Raw genomic sequence first — 17562 nt, 5'->3', positions numbered from 1 at the left:
TTATCCTTTTGTTCCTCCCCCCACTTAAAAATGTCACAATTCTCTGGTTCCTGATGTTTTCCAATTAACTTCTTTACATTCTAGATGTGGAACATCTGTTCCTTTTATTTCTTCTCCCATCTTGGGAAATACATTTGGTTTACAACCAGAGAATTAATTCTGCTCTTACCTTTACAAACATCACAAAATCCTTTGATGTCAAACCAGTAGCTCTCATATCCAACTGACTGCAAAGCTAGAAGATGGATTGACTTTTTAAAATTTCTCAGCCAATCCTATCTTTTTTTCTTTTTCTTTATTTATTTTTCAAATAATTATAGAGACTGGGTGTTCAGCTGACATAAACCTATCACATTCCATTCTTCTTCCATATTTCCTCATTATTTCATGCCTAACGAAGATTCAGCCCTGCTGTTGTGGAAGAACAAAAGCTAATGTGATTGTGTTTGTTAACCTGCTTGAGCATGCAGCAGCAGTACTGATGGTATTAGCAGAAATGAGTACACCTTGGGAATTGCAGTTTTTTACTTAATTACTGCTATACAACCAGCTGGGAAAACTCAGTTTGTTTTTATTAAACTTCTGAAAGTTCTGTGCATGTAAGGAATGCTTAGGTGCCTGGAAAACACACACAGTACAAGCAGGAGATTATATTATGCAGGGGATTAAATACACAAACACCAAAACACACAAAAAGGGTGAAAAGTCTGCCAGAACAAGCGCTATGACACCACAGCCATGGGTACCCTAGACTTTGTACCCAGCAAGGAGTTACATGAATTGAGGACTTCACAAAACATTGTGAGATAATTCTTTAGTGTAAGTAACAGCCAGGTAACAACTGGCCATTGTCTCTGTCTGAGAGTTGTTTTTGTTAGGATTTCTACAGCTTCTCTAAACTGTCTTATGAAATACTCTTCCTTACCTAACACTTTTTGCTAGTTCTCGTGCTCTGTGAAGATCACTTCTATACGGTGCTTGTTGAGTCCTTCCACCATCTCTGAAATACTGTGGGCAATGTCAATTGTTCAAGCCATCCAAACATCCAGAAGCTTGCCAAAAGCAGTCTCCTCACCTAGAACATATCTGGGTGCCTGTGTGATCTACAAGTCCCACTGAAATAGGAGTCAATTCTAAAGAGAAGCAACAAGTTTCTTGTTGTGGCCAACTCGTGTGAATTTTGATGTGCTCTTCAGATAAGGGAGTGATACTTTTCCATGGAGAAATGGATGAACAGATTCTCTTTTAGGATACTATGAGCAGTGGCTGAAATGTGCATTTTTTGCTATTTAATGCCTCCCAAATCCAATATGACAGAGATAACAGAGAAAAATTCTGTATTTATATATACCTACATTAATTTCTAAAGTTTTACATAATGTATCTTTTCTAGAAATATCTATTACTACCTTCATTATTAGCTTTATAATTTTCATTGTTTTTCCGAAATATGCAGGAGAATAAATTTCTCAGATTAAAGCAATATCAATAGAAGTTCACTTTAGTGACATGCCTATTTTTCTATTTTTAAAAATAACTCAATTGTCTTTCCTTTGTCATCTTTGTCAAAGCATTTATTTATATTTAATTTTCATCTAAGTCCCTGTCTTAAAAAAGCTGAATTGGTAACTTGCTACAACTATTAAGAAAGACAATGCTACCATTCCCCCACTTAACATTCTCCACAAAAATTTTTTGAAATATTTTTATGACCAGGATTGATGACATTTAAACACCATCCTTCTTGTGGTCTTTCATGTGGAGAACTGCAGCCTCTCTTTGATGATAAAAAAGTTAAACTAGCTGAATTTAAAGCAGGCTCAGCTCTGGCCATGAGTTACTGTAATTGTTTTCAAACACCTTGATTTAAGATAACTTCCCTGAGAGCAATGCAATATAAATGGCATTACTTTATTTTTTTAGTAGTAAGTTCACTTTATCTTATGACTATCTGAATAAGCTAGATATGGTTTTATATGATGACTGAAATGTAAGTGCTGAGGTGAAAGACCACAAATATGAGCAAACATCTGGTGTCAGAGCTGGGCTGGGTAATTTCCTTTGCTCTGCCAGAGCTCTCATTCTCTGTGGTTTTTACTCTGTGCAATATTGTTTTTTTCTTAATTTTGCAAAATGTACCCAGGATTTTTAAAATATTTCAAGAAACAAGAACTAAATTGATCATATTAATTGCTGGGGCAGAAGGTAAAAAATAAGTAACTTTCTTAGTGACTTAAAAGTTTTATGTTCTGCAGAGTCCTTTAGGAAAGGTTCTAATAGAGACAGCTGGATCACCTCTAGTTTGTGGTCTGAGGTTCTGACAGGAAAGCACACCTGGATTTGGGATGTCTTGCAAAGTTGTAAATTCATGAGGAATATTTGCTCTTGTAGACTTTTTGGAAAGAATTTGTCACTTGTCAGTTATGCCAGCTGCACAGGGACAATGAGAACCTGTCCCACTGTCCACTGGTCCCTCAGAGGAGCTGTAGGTGCCTCCTGGAACATGCTCCATCTCCCAGAGATGGTCATTCCTTCCCTCAGAGATTCTGCCACATGTTCATCTGCGTTCTATAGGTCCAGTGGTCCAATGGAATAACCCACTGGAATACAGATATAAATCCTTTATTTATTCTTTAATGATCTGAGTTAGAGAAACCTTTGGACAACACTCTCAGTGCACAGGGTGCGACTCTTGGGGATGTTCTGAGCAGGGCCCAGGGCTGGGCTCTGGGATCCTTGTGGATCCCTTCCAGCTCAGCTGATTCTGTGAGGCTACAGCAGAGGAGGATTGCATTTGTACTAAATTCTGGTTCATACAAACGAGAATATCAACAGGGAGAAAACTTGGAATTTCTGAATCAAAAGTTTTGCTGGTTTTGGCAACAAAATAGGAACAAATCAATCTGAAATTTTGATTAGACATAGCAGTATGTGGTTAAAATGGTAATAATCAGTAAAGAGAACTTAGACTAGTGCAAAACCAAGAAAAATCATGTTCTAATGATGCTAGTTATCAAGTTTTGCTATAGCCTGCTAATGGGTTTCTTGTTAATGTGAGAGTTTCTTTCATGATATTGAGAAGCTAAGAAATTCTTGGGTACCAGTTCTTTATTTTTTTCTTAGTGTAGGTCAGTTTAAGTGCAGAATCTCTTTTATTTGAAGCCTTATGAAAGAGGAGATTGCAGGATTGGCACCAATGTTTGCTGACTTTGTGCTCCCATGGTACAAGCTCTGTGGTGTTTTAGGAGATGAGTGTTCAGAGGTATTCAGAAATCTCTATGTCTTGTTAACAGTTCCACTGATGACATCTATAAATGGATTTTAGAGCCTGCTTTGGCAAATCAGACCTTTCAAGTGGCTTTTAGAGCACCCTTAGAAAGAATTTTCATTAAAAAAATCCTAATCAGCAACAGTTTCTGGCTTAGTTTTACATTCTGAAGCTTACGAATAAGTATGGTATCTGAAAAAGTTAATTTTGTCTTCAATCCAGGACTGATTTTGGGGTTCACCAATCTGAATAGTGAGTAACACATCCCACATTAATTATTGCCATCAGGAAAATGTTGTCTTGCAGTATTTTACAACAGCAAATATTGTCAGGGACAGTTTACAGTGTCAAGTTGATCAGTTGACTATATGGAAAAAAACAAAGCTACAGTGATGTCAAAATTATTAATAGAGTTACACACACCTCTGTGCATCTGGTTCAGGTAAAACAGTGGCAGAATGAATAATTGAGGTTTTGTCTACCATAAAAATTCAATATGTTTAAAGTGCTGACTCTTCATTTTCCTGCAAACATCGAATTTCCTCTTAGGTGATGTAATTTGTCATTAAATAAAAGGAAGACAAGGATCTGAAAAGGATGCCATATATTTTTGCTATTCTAGGTCTGGTGCATACACAGAATTGAAAAATTAGCATTTTTGTTTTGAGTATAATGCCAACACTTTTTAAACAAATAGAGACTAACAAAATATTGTAATATTTTGAATCACTTTTTAGATCTATTTTTGCTTAGTGACAATATGAAACAGCAGCAGTCTTGGCTATTCTTGTTGACTGAGGTTTATTTATGACATATGCTTGGATGTTGTTTATTTCCATCTGTAAGCACTTTGTCCTTCTTATACCTCTTAAAATTTGCAACCGTGTTTCCTCAAGGTATAAATCAGAATATGAGACTGTTCTTTGGGAATTTAACTAACCTACAAATTCACACACTGAATTGCTTCTTCTGGAGGTGGTTTTCATGGAGTTTTTAAAGATATATTCATTAGGGAACAATCTAATTTGTTGCGGAGTAACAAATGTATTTATTTATCACAATACACCCTACTGACTCAGAAAGTCTTCTGAAGCTTCAAAAACTTTATCTTTGTTTTGTTGAAATCCTAATAGTTTATTAGGATATTTTCATATCTCAAGAGGTTAAAAGAACAGATTCTATTTAAGAGTCTCAGTCACTGTGCTCTTTTAAACTGTTTCCTTTGTTAAGCTTGGGGTTGGTTACTTTTTTTCCATCTTATTTCCTTTACTCCTTTTTATTTCTTTTTTTGTTTTCTTTTAACAACCATTTCTACTGCATGCTAGCATTGCTGTCATAGATGTTAAAGACTTCAAAGTGTGATTTTGCTCCTGGAAGAGCTTTCTGACATTTGCAGGTTGGAATGCTGTGCTGTTTTTGATGCTGAGCATGTTCTGAAAAGCAATCACAGGAAAAGTATTTGCCAAATGGCATGTTGGAATTACAAATCTTAAAGCACCTTGTGCCCATGAGAACTTGCCAAAACCTTTCTGATTAATTTGCTGAAGCATTTTGTTCCTGCTATCTCAGCAAATATTTACCTTGCAGGAGTCCCTGGTGTCCTGGCACGGCTGTTGGGGATCTCTGTGAAGTTTGAACCTGTTTCTAATTTTACTTCTGCAAATGCTGCAGAGTAAGCAGGCACTTAGATACTGTAAGATGATGTATTTTTGAAGGTTTTTCTCTGTTTCTCCAAGTTTTATGAGGCTTGTTGTTTAGGTTTTGTACAGACCAGTTTCAGGCTCAGCTGTGAAGTAGCAGAGGAGCTGAATTCCTGATTCAGCATGGTTCCATACCTGCTGAGGGGTGGTGTCCTGAAAATTGCTGATAAAAGTTAGCCATTTGCAATAGTGGCACCTAGTAGCATCTTATTAATTATTGGTTTACCTTTTCTTCTGAGAAAGCTTGCTTATCTCTTGTTCTCACTTTCCAAAATAATAGCCTGCATAGGGAAATCAAATTGCCTAACAAGTAGCTCTTCTGTGGAATAAACTAATTACCATTGTAATTGATTGCTTCAATTGCCTGAAACAGCACTCAGGTCCACGTTGTGTGCAGGGCTTGGCACAGGTGTGGGATCAGCATTCTCACCATGGTGAGCTGGATTCAATTCCCTGGGCATTGGATTTCCATTGGATTCTGTGCAGACACTGCCCTGAGGGCTCAGTTTCATAGGGATGCTCTTCTGAAACACTTGTCATGATGCAAAAACCACTGGTTATTGATATCACTGTGCCATCACTGAATGAGCAGCATGGCAGAATCTTTCTTCCCAAGGAACACTGGCAACTTGATTATTGTGAACCAGGAATGACATAACAGCCAGGCAAGCTCCTTTAAAGGTTTCACTTTCGATTTTTGAAAAAAAAAAAGGAAAAAATCCATATTGTGATATAAGGGCAGTATGACAAATAGTCCTTAAAAAACACCTCAACAAAAAACAATCTTGGTTTTTCTTATACGCCTTCAAAAATATTTTTAATAAGAGTGGAATAATTTTTTAAATCAACATTTCTTACATTGGCCAGAAAATAAAAACTCAGGAAAAAAACCTCTCAGAGAGCCATCTCAATGCAGTGCATTTCTTTTATTATCAAAATATGTACACTTAATAAAATTGTAGTTTGAAAGGGACAAAAGCTCCAGAATTTGATTCCACATGTACCTCTTACATAAATTTGCCTTTGGTTCCTCAAAACCATGCTGTATTTGAGGGTTTTAGCTTTATTTATTAAAGTGTAGAAGTAACTATAATTATATACACAACTGTAAAAATTAGCTTTCATTGATATTATTGCTTACTCTTGTGTTCCTTTCCTTGATAGTAAGAAAGAGATTTTATGTTGTTTTATCATCTTTATGTTGAGTAGCCTTTCAGCTGAGTTTAAGGGCAGCTGTGTGTTTGATCCATGTGGTACAGTTTCAGGATGTATAAAGCAATAGGTGTGAGCGTTGCCAGAACAAAAGTAAAGCTGAACTGTGCGCAAGTTATTTTCTCACTCACTGAAAACAAATTTTTAGAAGTGCATTTGTGTCAGTGTTTGTGTGTGGACAGGTTCAAATTCACATGGCCTAACTACAACCCAGTTACAAGAGTGGAATTCTGAGGGATCAGGCTCCTTGGCACATGTGAAATGAGGAGCACTCTGACCACATTAGTGATAAAACCAAACTCTGAAATGAGATCACAGACAAAACCATCTCAGCCCTTTGATACTTTCACCAGGTTTTTTGGTAGTTTGCATCCCTAAAGTAATGCAATTTGCTTCTGAGCTTCTTTGGCTAAGACAGTTTTGTCCTAATTACAAGCCAGAATTTGGACCCTCAGCTGTGATTGAGACACAACTGTAAGATTAATTTTATATAAAGACTTCTAATCTTTTCTCAATGTGTTCAACACGCACACAAAAAATCTTATTGCAGCCGACTAGCAAAATACCACAATGTTTCAATACTTCGGGATATTTCAAGTTATAGTTAAAAAGTATTGTGGAAAAACCCTTAACAACTCATTTTCTGAGTTTAATTACTGTTCTATTTTCAAACAGACTGGAAGGAGTTCTGCTAGTGTTGATTTTTTGTGATTTCTCAAATTCCTACAAAATGGAAGGACTCAGTTTTTGTATTTCTACAGTTTTGCAGAGATAAGAGTTTTTTTGCGTGTGTGCTGGATGTACACGTGATCCACAATATAAATTCAGGCTTCTTCTCAGTCCATACAGAAACAAAACACCGAGGGCTGTGTGTTAAACACTAGGCTGAAGAGGCTGCTTGGATGCTTCCCCAAGAAAATAATAATTGCCTTCAAACTGTTGCAGCTCAGGCAGGGTGTCCATTAGGCTTAAAACAGCTCATTTGGGAATTTGTTTTGTTTTATGTCCTAAGGAATTTGAAGGGTTGACAGATTTATAAAGTGCCAGGATGCAGCCAATGCCACAAATTTGTTCAACTCATAGGAAGCCTGTGCTTGAATATGGCAGCAAGTCAAAGGGATAGAAATTTCTGGTAATGTTTATTATTTGTATTACAGGAGGGCCTAGAGGCTCTGATTGGGGATGGCATCCTTTATGCTGGAGGCTGTGCATATCTACATGAACTAATCCCTGCTTGGAAGAGCATGCAGTATGAGGCAACAAACAAAATAAATAGAAACAAGAGTAAATAGAATTTTAAAGGATTAGGAGCTGGAAAACAATAATTACTGTGTCTGTACAGGATCTCTATACAGTAACTCTTATTTATCCTAAAATCATAATTGTACCAAAGCAGCATGCTGTGGGGAAAAAAATATTGTTTCTGAACCAACATGCATGTAAGAAATAATTTAACTCCTCGTTCTGCTACAGTCTTGCTGTTGTGCTTTGGAAGACAGAGAATCTGAACTGTAATGGGAAGAAAATACAGATAAATATCCCATGAGAAGTAAAATTACTTTCAGAATGTCACATTCTTCGGAGTTGGATAGTAAAGAATTGTAGAAACTTTGATGTAGTTGCTATGAGTAATAAGTTTATTTAACTTTAAATCAATCGTCAGTGGGTGAATTGAAAAGTATGGTGCATGATGGGATTAGCAAAACTGGATTTGAAAATGAAATTCCACTCACTGTGAGAGAGAAGTTATAGCCAAAGAAAGAAATGAAAAATAGCAATGATTGGAAGACCAATATTGTAACATTAATTTAAAGTGTGGTGAGTGGAAATGAAATGTATTCAATATGAATTTTCTGAGTTTATGCAGTTCCTGTTTAGCAAAAGGAGAGTTCTGTACCTCCTGTAATAAAGATTTATACAGATTTAACGACACAAGAATTCTTATCAAAATAAAATATATATTGAGATCAGGCAAGAGTGAAGGGACACAGCAATTGACTAATAAAACTAAATTTAAAAAAGTAATTAATCATTTAAAGGGAAGGGATAATATATTATGAAAATATGCTAAAATCAATGAGCATTTTTAATTTCAAAGTATGCATATTTATAATTGCTTTCAATGAGGAAGTGAGTTTATTTGTATATATAAATCTATATATCTGTCTGTCCATCCATCTAACCATACAGGAAAGTTAAACTCAAGAAAATCACTCCAGTTGATAAAAATAACTGTTGGGAATACCTGTCAAGCAGACAAATGTTTCTACTGAAGAGGCCAAAAATATTTTCCCACAACACTATCTACGAAGAGGAGCAATGAAGTAGTAAAATGTGGTATATAACAGAAAATCACAGCACACTCCTAATAGAAATTTTACTCTCATTTCAGGGTTCAATGAGTTCTAAAGAGACATATAGTTTTGGAAACCCATGAAGAATGTTAGAAAATAATTAAATAACTTAGCATTCTGTAATTTAGGATTAAAGACCTGGTTCTTGACACAGTTATGTTGATGTGATAGATGTGGGAAATTGTAATTTCTGCCATTGAGTTTATAATGTAGACCTTTGTGGAATAATGCAAGTGATTTGTCCTGTATCTGAGGGAGAGAGAGAGGCTCTAAATACCTGAAGTTTACCCTTCCTTAATAGCCAGAATGGATGTTTGGTTGCATTTATGGGCAACTGCCTGAGTTTGAAAAGTCAGATCTCTTCAAAAGGCAATTACATTCCTAAAGCAACGATTTGATATTACTGGGATGAATCAAAAAGTGTGTGATTTTTTTCAAAACAAATGTGGTGATTACATTTTGTAACTGACCAGCACTGGGATTCTATCTTTACCTGCTACCCAAAGTCATAATAAAGTTATCCTTTATTTACTACTTAATTTAGGTAATGTAGGATAAGAGCCTTTGTGAAATAATAATCATGCCCTGAAAAAGTTTGGGATTTCACCCCATTTAATAGTGAGGCAATACTCCTATGTACATTTATATGTATTTGTATATATTTTCCCAATAGTTTTAATCAAGGCCTGTTATGGCTATTTCACAAAGCCAAGAGCAGCAGTGAAGAGGATATTTCATAGAGACTCCCTTCCCTCTTCTCTCCCTGAGGAGATAAACAGCCACGTGGTTGCAGTAAATGTCAGTGGGAGTTTTGTAATGTATTCCCTCTCAGTGTCCTTCAAGGAGTATTACCAGCTCCCAAGCTACTCCAAAATCACTACAATTTATAAACTCGTTGCTGCCATTTTAGATTTCAGTGTAGTTTTGAGCAGTAAAAATTCAACAAGTTCACCTAAAATCCTCTGTTGTCACCACAATGGGAAATGTGCCCTGCTGGGAAGGATTGCCCACCAGCACTTGTACTATATTGTAAAGATGGATTGTTGCTGAAGCATTCTCTTGAGGGATCAGGAAACCCCTGCTGAACTCTGCTGGCTGGAGTGTGAGGGTTTGTGTATTGCTGGAAATTAACACACAGTAAGATCATACAAATTTACACAAAGCTTTCCTGTGTACTATCTTCCTAAACTCCTGAATCTTTGCATGCTATCTGGGTCCTATCTCATGAGGTTCAGAGATTAGTTTCTCCCTCCAGTGACCCCATGTGATCAATTGGAGCTCTCTCTATTGAAGGCAGCTGCTGCACTCCTTTGTATTTTTGGCAAGCAGATGGCAGGCTGATGGTACAGGAGAGTTAATAACTCCTTCAAACCAATCTAGTGCTTACTCTGATCCAAGAATTAATTTCTATTTGTGAGGGCTCTCTGTGTGCTGAAACACCCTCTGGTCACTTCCCAAAACTTTTCTGTTATTGTGACAGAGAGTGACATTCACATCTTCCATGACTTGGCTCTTTATTGTGGAGATGGGTCATTTTTCTTCCTCTGGCTAGATTATGTTAATGAATTTTCTAAACATGGCCCTTGCTGTCACCATCTGCACCCTGGAGGCACTTGGGGTGGCTGCAGTGGCTTATTACCAAGAAGATGCAGAAAATCGCATTGGAGGGCTTTGGCTAAAGCTGAAAACTCATGCCACTTTCCTGTTTTATTTATGCTCTTTCATTGCAGGGTTGAGGATTAGTTGCATTTGCCACTTCCTTGAGCTGCACATGAAAATAGCAAACAATTTTTATCACATGCACAAGGCAACAACTTGGTGTGTGACTGACCCACAGCTTCAGAGCAGTAGCAGCTCTTTTTATGGAATATCATCATTATCCTTCTTCCATAAATATATGCCAGCCACAACCATCATGTTCTGATCTTTGCTTCTTAAATTTCAAAACAGAAAACAGTGGTTTTCTTAGGAGTTTGATTTTGGGGTTTTTTTTGTAGTGATTTGTTTCTTATGGGAACATAACAAATGGAAGAGATGAGATTTCTGTCGTTGTCTCTTGTGCTACCACACTGTAATACACAGAAGACCAGAGTGGAAACAGGTTTTTGAACTTCCTTTGCCCCTGGCAATTGGGCTACAAGTGCCTGGTCCTCTCACATTATAAAGGGCAAGGCATCGTATTCTGTGATGGTCCTCTGAGTAACAAGAAGGGAAATGACTCTTCAGAAGTGGACACAGAAATGCACTATGCCAGAGCCCAGGGAAATAAAAACACGATGATATACTTTAGATACACCTCCAGTGCATAACAGACCATTATCTAAACCACTTAATAAAGGGTGATGAAATTATGACCCTCAGCTCCTACCAGTATCTTCTATATCTCCAGTTAAATAAATAACAAATTCATTTGAAAGCCATTGGATTTGCAATTCAGATTATACTTTGCAGCAAATGAAAATACTGGCATTTAGACACATCTAGTTACAGGCAGTAGTACTGCCTTAAGTTCTACAAATGAATTGCAGACTTCCACATAATTAATAGCATTCACACCTAGAAAATCTCCCTTGTAAAAGGATACTGCTTTGATTTACCAGCTCTGTAACACAGTTCTGGACATGGGAAATAGGAATGACCCCTTAGGTCACCTGAGCCCTCTGTTCTGCTGGAGCAGATTTTATAGCAGGATCCCTTCACACATCACTGAACTGCAGCCACTTAGGCTGTCACTGGGCAATTAATCTTCCATGCACCCACCCATCATATCAGTATCCTAAAAAAGGGCACATTCAAGTGTGGGAAAATCAGTATGTCCTTGGAAATTACCTCTGACCTTGACAGTTTGATAGGCAGATAACCTGCTGAGAGAAGCCACTTTATAATTGCTTTCATGCACACTACATGAGCTGAGAATACAGGTAGGAGAATTTAGGGGGTTATAGGACAACCAGAGATCATTTTTACTAGAGGAAAACAAATGGGAAGTGCTTTCAACGACAATGAGTGTATTTGGCTTGTTCCTTTTTAGGCTAATACATTCACTTTTAAGTCCAAAAAAGAATGGTCAAGCCTGTACAAGCTGTTTGATAATAAGTTATTAATTTCTGAATTATCTCTGTTTGTTCATAACAGACAACAGCAAAATTAAGTTGATCATAATTTTTGCAAAATACTATAGGAAATTATGAGATATTCTACAAATATTATCAGTACCTTATAGCTAGGGTTTTTCATTGAGATAGAATAAAAAGTGAATGAACAGCCAGACCAGAGCATGGTGATCCTCACTGCAAAGTCTTTGCTACTGCCAGGTTCTTGTCTTTTGGTTTTTTTCTATTTTGCAGGGTGTATGTTGGATTTTTTTTAATTTTAAGATCAGAATAATAAAAGTCTGTGTATGGTGTGGCATAGTATATAAATGTCATAGTAATATTTTTAATTAATGCCATATGGTTTTGCTCTTCCTGTGATCATTGGCCATTTTTCTGGGATTTCTGCAGCCCCATCAGAACTCGCTCCTGCTCTCAGTTCACTCTTGACAACTCAGGAAACTTGGGCAAATGACCAAAGTCTTCTAATTCCATCTGGCACCATTTCTGGAGAGAAAAGTGGAGTGAAAAGCCCACATATAGGACGACTCTAAAATCTCCAAATTAAGTGGAGCACAAGTTAAAGCAAGAATGATTTTTAGGATTATTAGTCACTGCTCCTTAAAAATCTGGGCTTTCACGTATTTTAAAACTTGCCTAGTGGAGTTAACAGATGAAAACAGAACAGTAGTTATTGTCTATCTCATTTGCAATTACACTTTATTAATACAATGGGAATCCCAATGGGGAATTAAGAGTGCATTTCATTAAAATATTATCACTTCAGAATTCTGAGATAAAATATTCTCTAATATTCAGTGATATAAAATATAGTTTTCTGATATATTTTCTTTGTTTCAAAATGAAGAATACATCCTTTCCAATTTTGATGTTTACTGGTGGATGTCAAGGACTAAAAATTATTCATGATGAAAGAAGGCTTTCTAGGGGAAATGTGTAGAAGACATGGAGGAAATTTGAAGGATATAATGAACACAGGAGGCTGTTTAAGCCCTGTTTAGGCAGTGTGTAGTGACAGGGCAGCAGTGCTACTCTTGCTGTGCTGCTAGGGATGGCAGTGAAGGTGCTTCATCATTGGGTTCCAATTAACCTTCATCCTCAATCAAAATAGAATGAATGTTCATATCTGCTGCACGTGTAAAAAATAAAACCACCAAAACAAGAGGAAGAGAGCAAGACATCCTCATTTAATGCAATAAAAAGGCAGTGGGATGGGGAGATTTGGGCAGGCTCTGGGCTACTTTACTGATACTGCTTTCAAAATTAGGAATGGAAAAAAGTGGTTTAACTAGGCAACCACTGTTCTCACAGGAAAGATGAGCAACAGGGTCTGGAGTCTCCTGAACAGTCTTCAGGGTAACATTTCAGTGCATGTTGCTGAAGCAGGAACTCAAAATCAGTTCTTGAAGTCAGAGGAGTGGAAGAGAGGATGTGAGCTGTCATCTCTGAGAGGGTCCTCTACAAAAGAGAGGGAAGCCAGTGATAGCATTTAATTTCTAAGGTCTCTATTCCTTACTTTTCACTGAGTTTGCTGCTTGGCAGGACCTGAGGGCCAGAAGATGTAATCTGTCCTAAAGGCATGGTAACCCTGATGCACCTGGTCTGGGGTGCTTTGGAGAGGAAAGTCACCATTGTGTTTCTTTCAGGCCTCCCTCTCAGCACTTGCAGTGAGCAGTTCTTTGCCAGCTGCTGGTCTGTCAGTGCTTTGTGCCTCTTCATATTCTATTGCAATCACATTTCAAGGTCTTATGTTCTTTAAAAACACATTGTTTTTATAGATCACATCCCCTCCAGGTTAAACCTCTAGGACTGTACTTCTCTCTGCTTCTGACAATGCATTCTTTTTGCTCTGAGAAGTTCAAGATGACACGGCTGATCTAAACACAATGTAATCCTTTGATTTCATAAAACTTGAGCAATATTAGAAGTGCCCACACGAGCCCTCATGGGATTGCAGTCAAGAGGGGAAATTGCAAGGAACAATTGTGTGCAGCTCAGGCCTTTGACTGATCATGGCAGGCCGCTGCAGAGTCTGCTGTTTGCCTTGACCTCACAGCACTGCTGCTCTTCCATCAAGGCTGAAAACTTGCTAGTCCCCAGGTTCCACACCATAATTCTAAATTGAGCAACCTGGCTGTGAACCTAAATGGGAGGTAGGAGCAGTTGTGCATGAAGTGGGAGGCTTCATGATGGGGGAGCTTGTGGCAGGCTAATAGAGTCATGATGGAACAACTGCACTAAAAGTCACACAGGCTACACAGCAACAAAAAGGCATTATTTCATCTCTAAGAAAGGTAGTCTGTCCAAAATAGCACCAAAAATGTGCTTTGATCTCTTCCCTCGGAAGCAGCTTTGGTGATTCCAGTATGTGCCTCTATCCCTTTTTCTCTGTAATGGATCAATAATGCAGCAGGATTCCCCTGGCCATTCTGCTGGCCTGAAAGCCATTCCTCAGGTGAGATACTTGACGAATTTATGTCCCTTTTGTAAAAGAGGGAGAGCTGAATTTCTAGGCCATCATTCTGTCTTCCAAATTTCATGCTTTTCTCTTCTTGTTTAAACTTCGCAGGGTATTAGTTGAGATTTTATGCTAAACTCTTCTGATTTTTTTACAGATATGGCAAAACAGCTGCAGTTCTGCTTTCTGGAGGCAAGTGCATTTCATTAGTGATAGAGTGACCCAAATAGATCCACTGGCTGTCACACAGGAGCTTAAAAAGTTTCTTGTATAGTGATTAAGAAACTGCCTGCCCCTTCATCTTCTTTTTCTAAAGAGTTTTTAAATAATGTATTTCTCAAAAACTTGTTTATCAATAACAGGTTTAAAGCAATTTGAGGAAGAATGTGAGACCTTTCAGCAATCACCAAAGCTTTTTATAACTTACATGAATTACTTTTCAAATTAAATATACAGGAAAATCTCCTTCTACTTTTGTTGTTTTGACAGTGCTGAAAATCAACTGCTCCTAAACATTTCTAATCTGCCCTTAAAAGCGCTTACACTTAGAAGCAATTTTAAGTGTGATCTAAACCTGCTGGGATGTTAGGAATATGTTGTCTCCGAATACAGCCAGCCTGTTGTTGAGTATAAATCTGTTAGATGCTTGTGTGGACCTTACTGCTGAAGTTCCCAAGTACAGCTGTCCATGAATTATCTCCTCCAGACACCTGCACAGGTCACAGATTTATCATAAACTAGGAAGCCAAGGTGAACAAAGCATCTGCAACATACCAAGAAATGTCCCAGTGCCCAGTGTAAGCCTTTAAGTACTAGCTAGTCTTACTTCAAATAACAATGTGCTTTGTTTGTTTCAAGCTGCAATTAAATTGTCTACAGACTTCCAGGATTCTTCAAAGAGCGCCCACTCATTTGTAATTCAAAACATATTTGAGTAGTAGCTCAAAACATATCATAACTGTTTCTTAAAGAAGATAAACATCTGTGGAATGTCTTTCTTCAAGAAATTTACAGTACAGAGCATTGAATGTATTTGCCTTCTGGTGACTTAAAGTGAGGGTGTTTGATTATGTAGAATTTAATGATCACATCTCATTCAAACAGGAATATGTTTTTAAAAGAGCATTGGAGTCAACATATATGCAGACATGGATGGTGACAAAGAATCCTTTAGAACTGCTAAAGACTGAATTTAAGGAAGACCAAGAAATTATGTTAATAAACCACTGAGGAGCATCCCAGCATCAGAAACCCTACAGAGAAATGTTGCTTCCCCTCTAACACACTGGGATCTGATACTGTATGACACAAAAAGTAGCCTCTAAGGAATTCTGCATTCTAAATATATTCTTGACACCAATGCACAACCACTTCAATCTGTAAATTTAGTTTTGGGTTTGTTTTATTTTTTCTGCGCTAGAGGACCTGATTTTGCTTGAATGGGAATTGTAGTCGCTTCTGAAGCTTCATGTATGCTGCTGATATCTTTTTCACTACCACAATCTAGTAATAGACTTTTATCTGTTATTGGTTATTGTTTGTAGTAGCTTCATATTTGCATTTTGTATTTTCACTTCAAACAATCAAAAGCAATAAGAAAAATCTTGTATCTGAATTTAATTTCCTCTTCTTGCCTATTAATATTCATCTTTCATGCCATGCATGAGCACTTAAAGAGAAAATCCTCTTGGCTATGTGCAGTGAGACTTAAAGAAAGATCAAGGAAAATTCACTTCATGGGATTCTGCTTGGGTCATACAGAAGGGCAAAGTTAAGAAGGCAGTAGCGTGGCTTTCTGGCAGGAAGTCTGTTTAAATTGTGTCAAACGCTATTCCAATGCAAAAATGCCTCCATATTGCTGTTGCTAATTAAAAAAAAAAAAAAAAAGTTGGTTACTGGCAATCCTGCTGATCAAGGGGAAAAGCAGACAGGACTGCAAGGAGCAGAAGAGCTATTTAGTGAGTTCCATGCTTAGGAAAGTAATGTTGGCACTTGGGTAATGCAGGAGGCATTGCCTCAGCCAAGGCAGGAGGAAGGAGGAGGGAGCAGCCAGGAGGGGTGGCAGGGGTGGCCAAAGGGACGAGCCAGTTTGCTGCAGCTCAGAGCTGCAGTCACTGAGCTGGGCTGAAGCATCTGCATTGCACAGATGTGCAGGCAGAAAAACAGTTTTATATAACTATTTTTTAATTTATGTTCTGTCTTGCCCCGTAATCGTCTGTTGTCTGATTAAGAAGTTAATTATTCGGTTTTATATTTGAATAAAAACTGTTGGTGTTTTCTTTCTAATGCAAAAGCTTTCTGGCCTCTGGGGAGTTCCTCTGCCTAGACTTAGAGGAGAAGGTCTGGGCAGATCCACTGCAAAGCTCTGACTGCTTCAAAGCCTTATCAAAGAGATTTTGCAGCTCTTTTACTGAGCCAGGCAGTAGCAGTGGACTCTCTTGGGTATATTATCATGGAGGTTTTTCTGTATTTCTGGTCTAAATATGTTAATGATTCAGATGACAGTTATCTGTCAGAATACCTGTATTAGGAACACAGGTATTAAGTTTCTTAATGTCTCTGATATTACATTTGAATAGCAGAATACTCAACAAAATCATTGTGGAGAAAGTGAAGATTTCCCTGCTCTACCCTTCCTGAATATGTTTCCATTCTGCTCTTATTCAACATGATGCCTGCTGCTATTACTTCATTTGAACTCTCTTCAGCAAATTCCATTAGTTTCGCCAGCTCTGACAAAGCCAAGGTGAGGTGCAAGCATTTTTCTGACATCTTATCCTAAAGCAATTTCCTCTTTGTCATCTTTTTCTCTCATTCACAAGGTTTTCTTTTCTGAGGCACACACTGGTGAGCCAGTCCTTGCATAATACTTAGCACAGCCAACAACTTCACACAAGCTGCTTAATCTTAGGGCCTGTTTCTTTTGAAAGAAATGTGCTCATTTTAGGTAGAGTTTTCTGACTGGGAAATAAAGTGACAACTGATTTTTACCCCTTATTCCATGCTCCCTCCATGGAGGGGTTAGTGTGCCCCTAACCTTCCTTCTTTTGGTGCTCTGTGGGTCTGTGTGTGTGCCTGCCATGCATCACTGTGTTAGGTGAGGCAGAAAATAGTGCAGCCCCCAAAGTACAAAAGCAGGATGTTCATCTGGGGAGATCTGAATAGCCTGAAAGGTCAGGGCAGCCATCTACTCAGATTTTTAGATTATAGCAGATAATTCTAGCTTAAACACTAAAAATACACTGCAAAGGGCTATAATTCAAGTGCTGGACTTCTAGTTGATTTTGTTAAATCAGTCTTTTCATTGCAGCTTTTCTGAAAGCACTTGGAGAAAACGAGAGACCGAGGATTTCTTGTTAGGGATTGCCCCCTACAGATAAACTGGGTGATGGCAACAACCCGAGTGTGGAAGGGGAGAACATGTGACTGCACTGCAGACCAGCACCAGTTCAGTTTT

The sequence above is a fragment of the Camarhynchus parvulus genome, chromosome 4A, assembly GCF_901933205.1.
Source record: "Camarhynchus parvulus chromosome 4A, STF_HiC, whole genome shotgun sequence".
NCBI lineage: Eukaryota > Metazoa > Chordata > Aves > Passeriformes > Thraupidae > Camarhynchus > Camarhynchus parvulus.
This window is presented reverse-complemented; position numbering follows the sequence as displayed.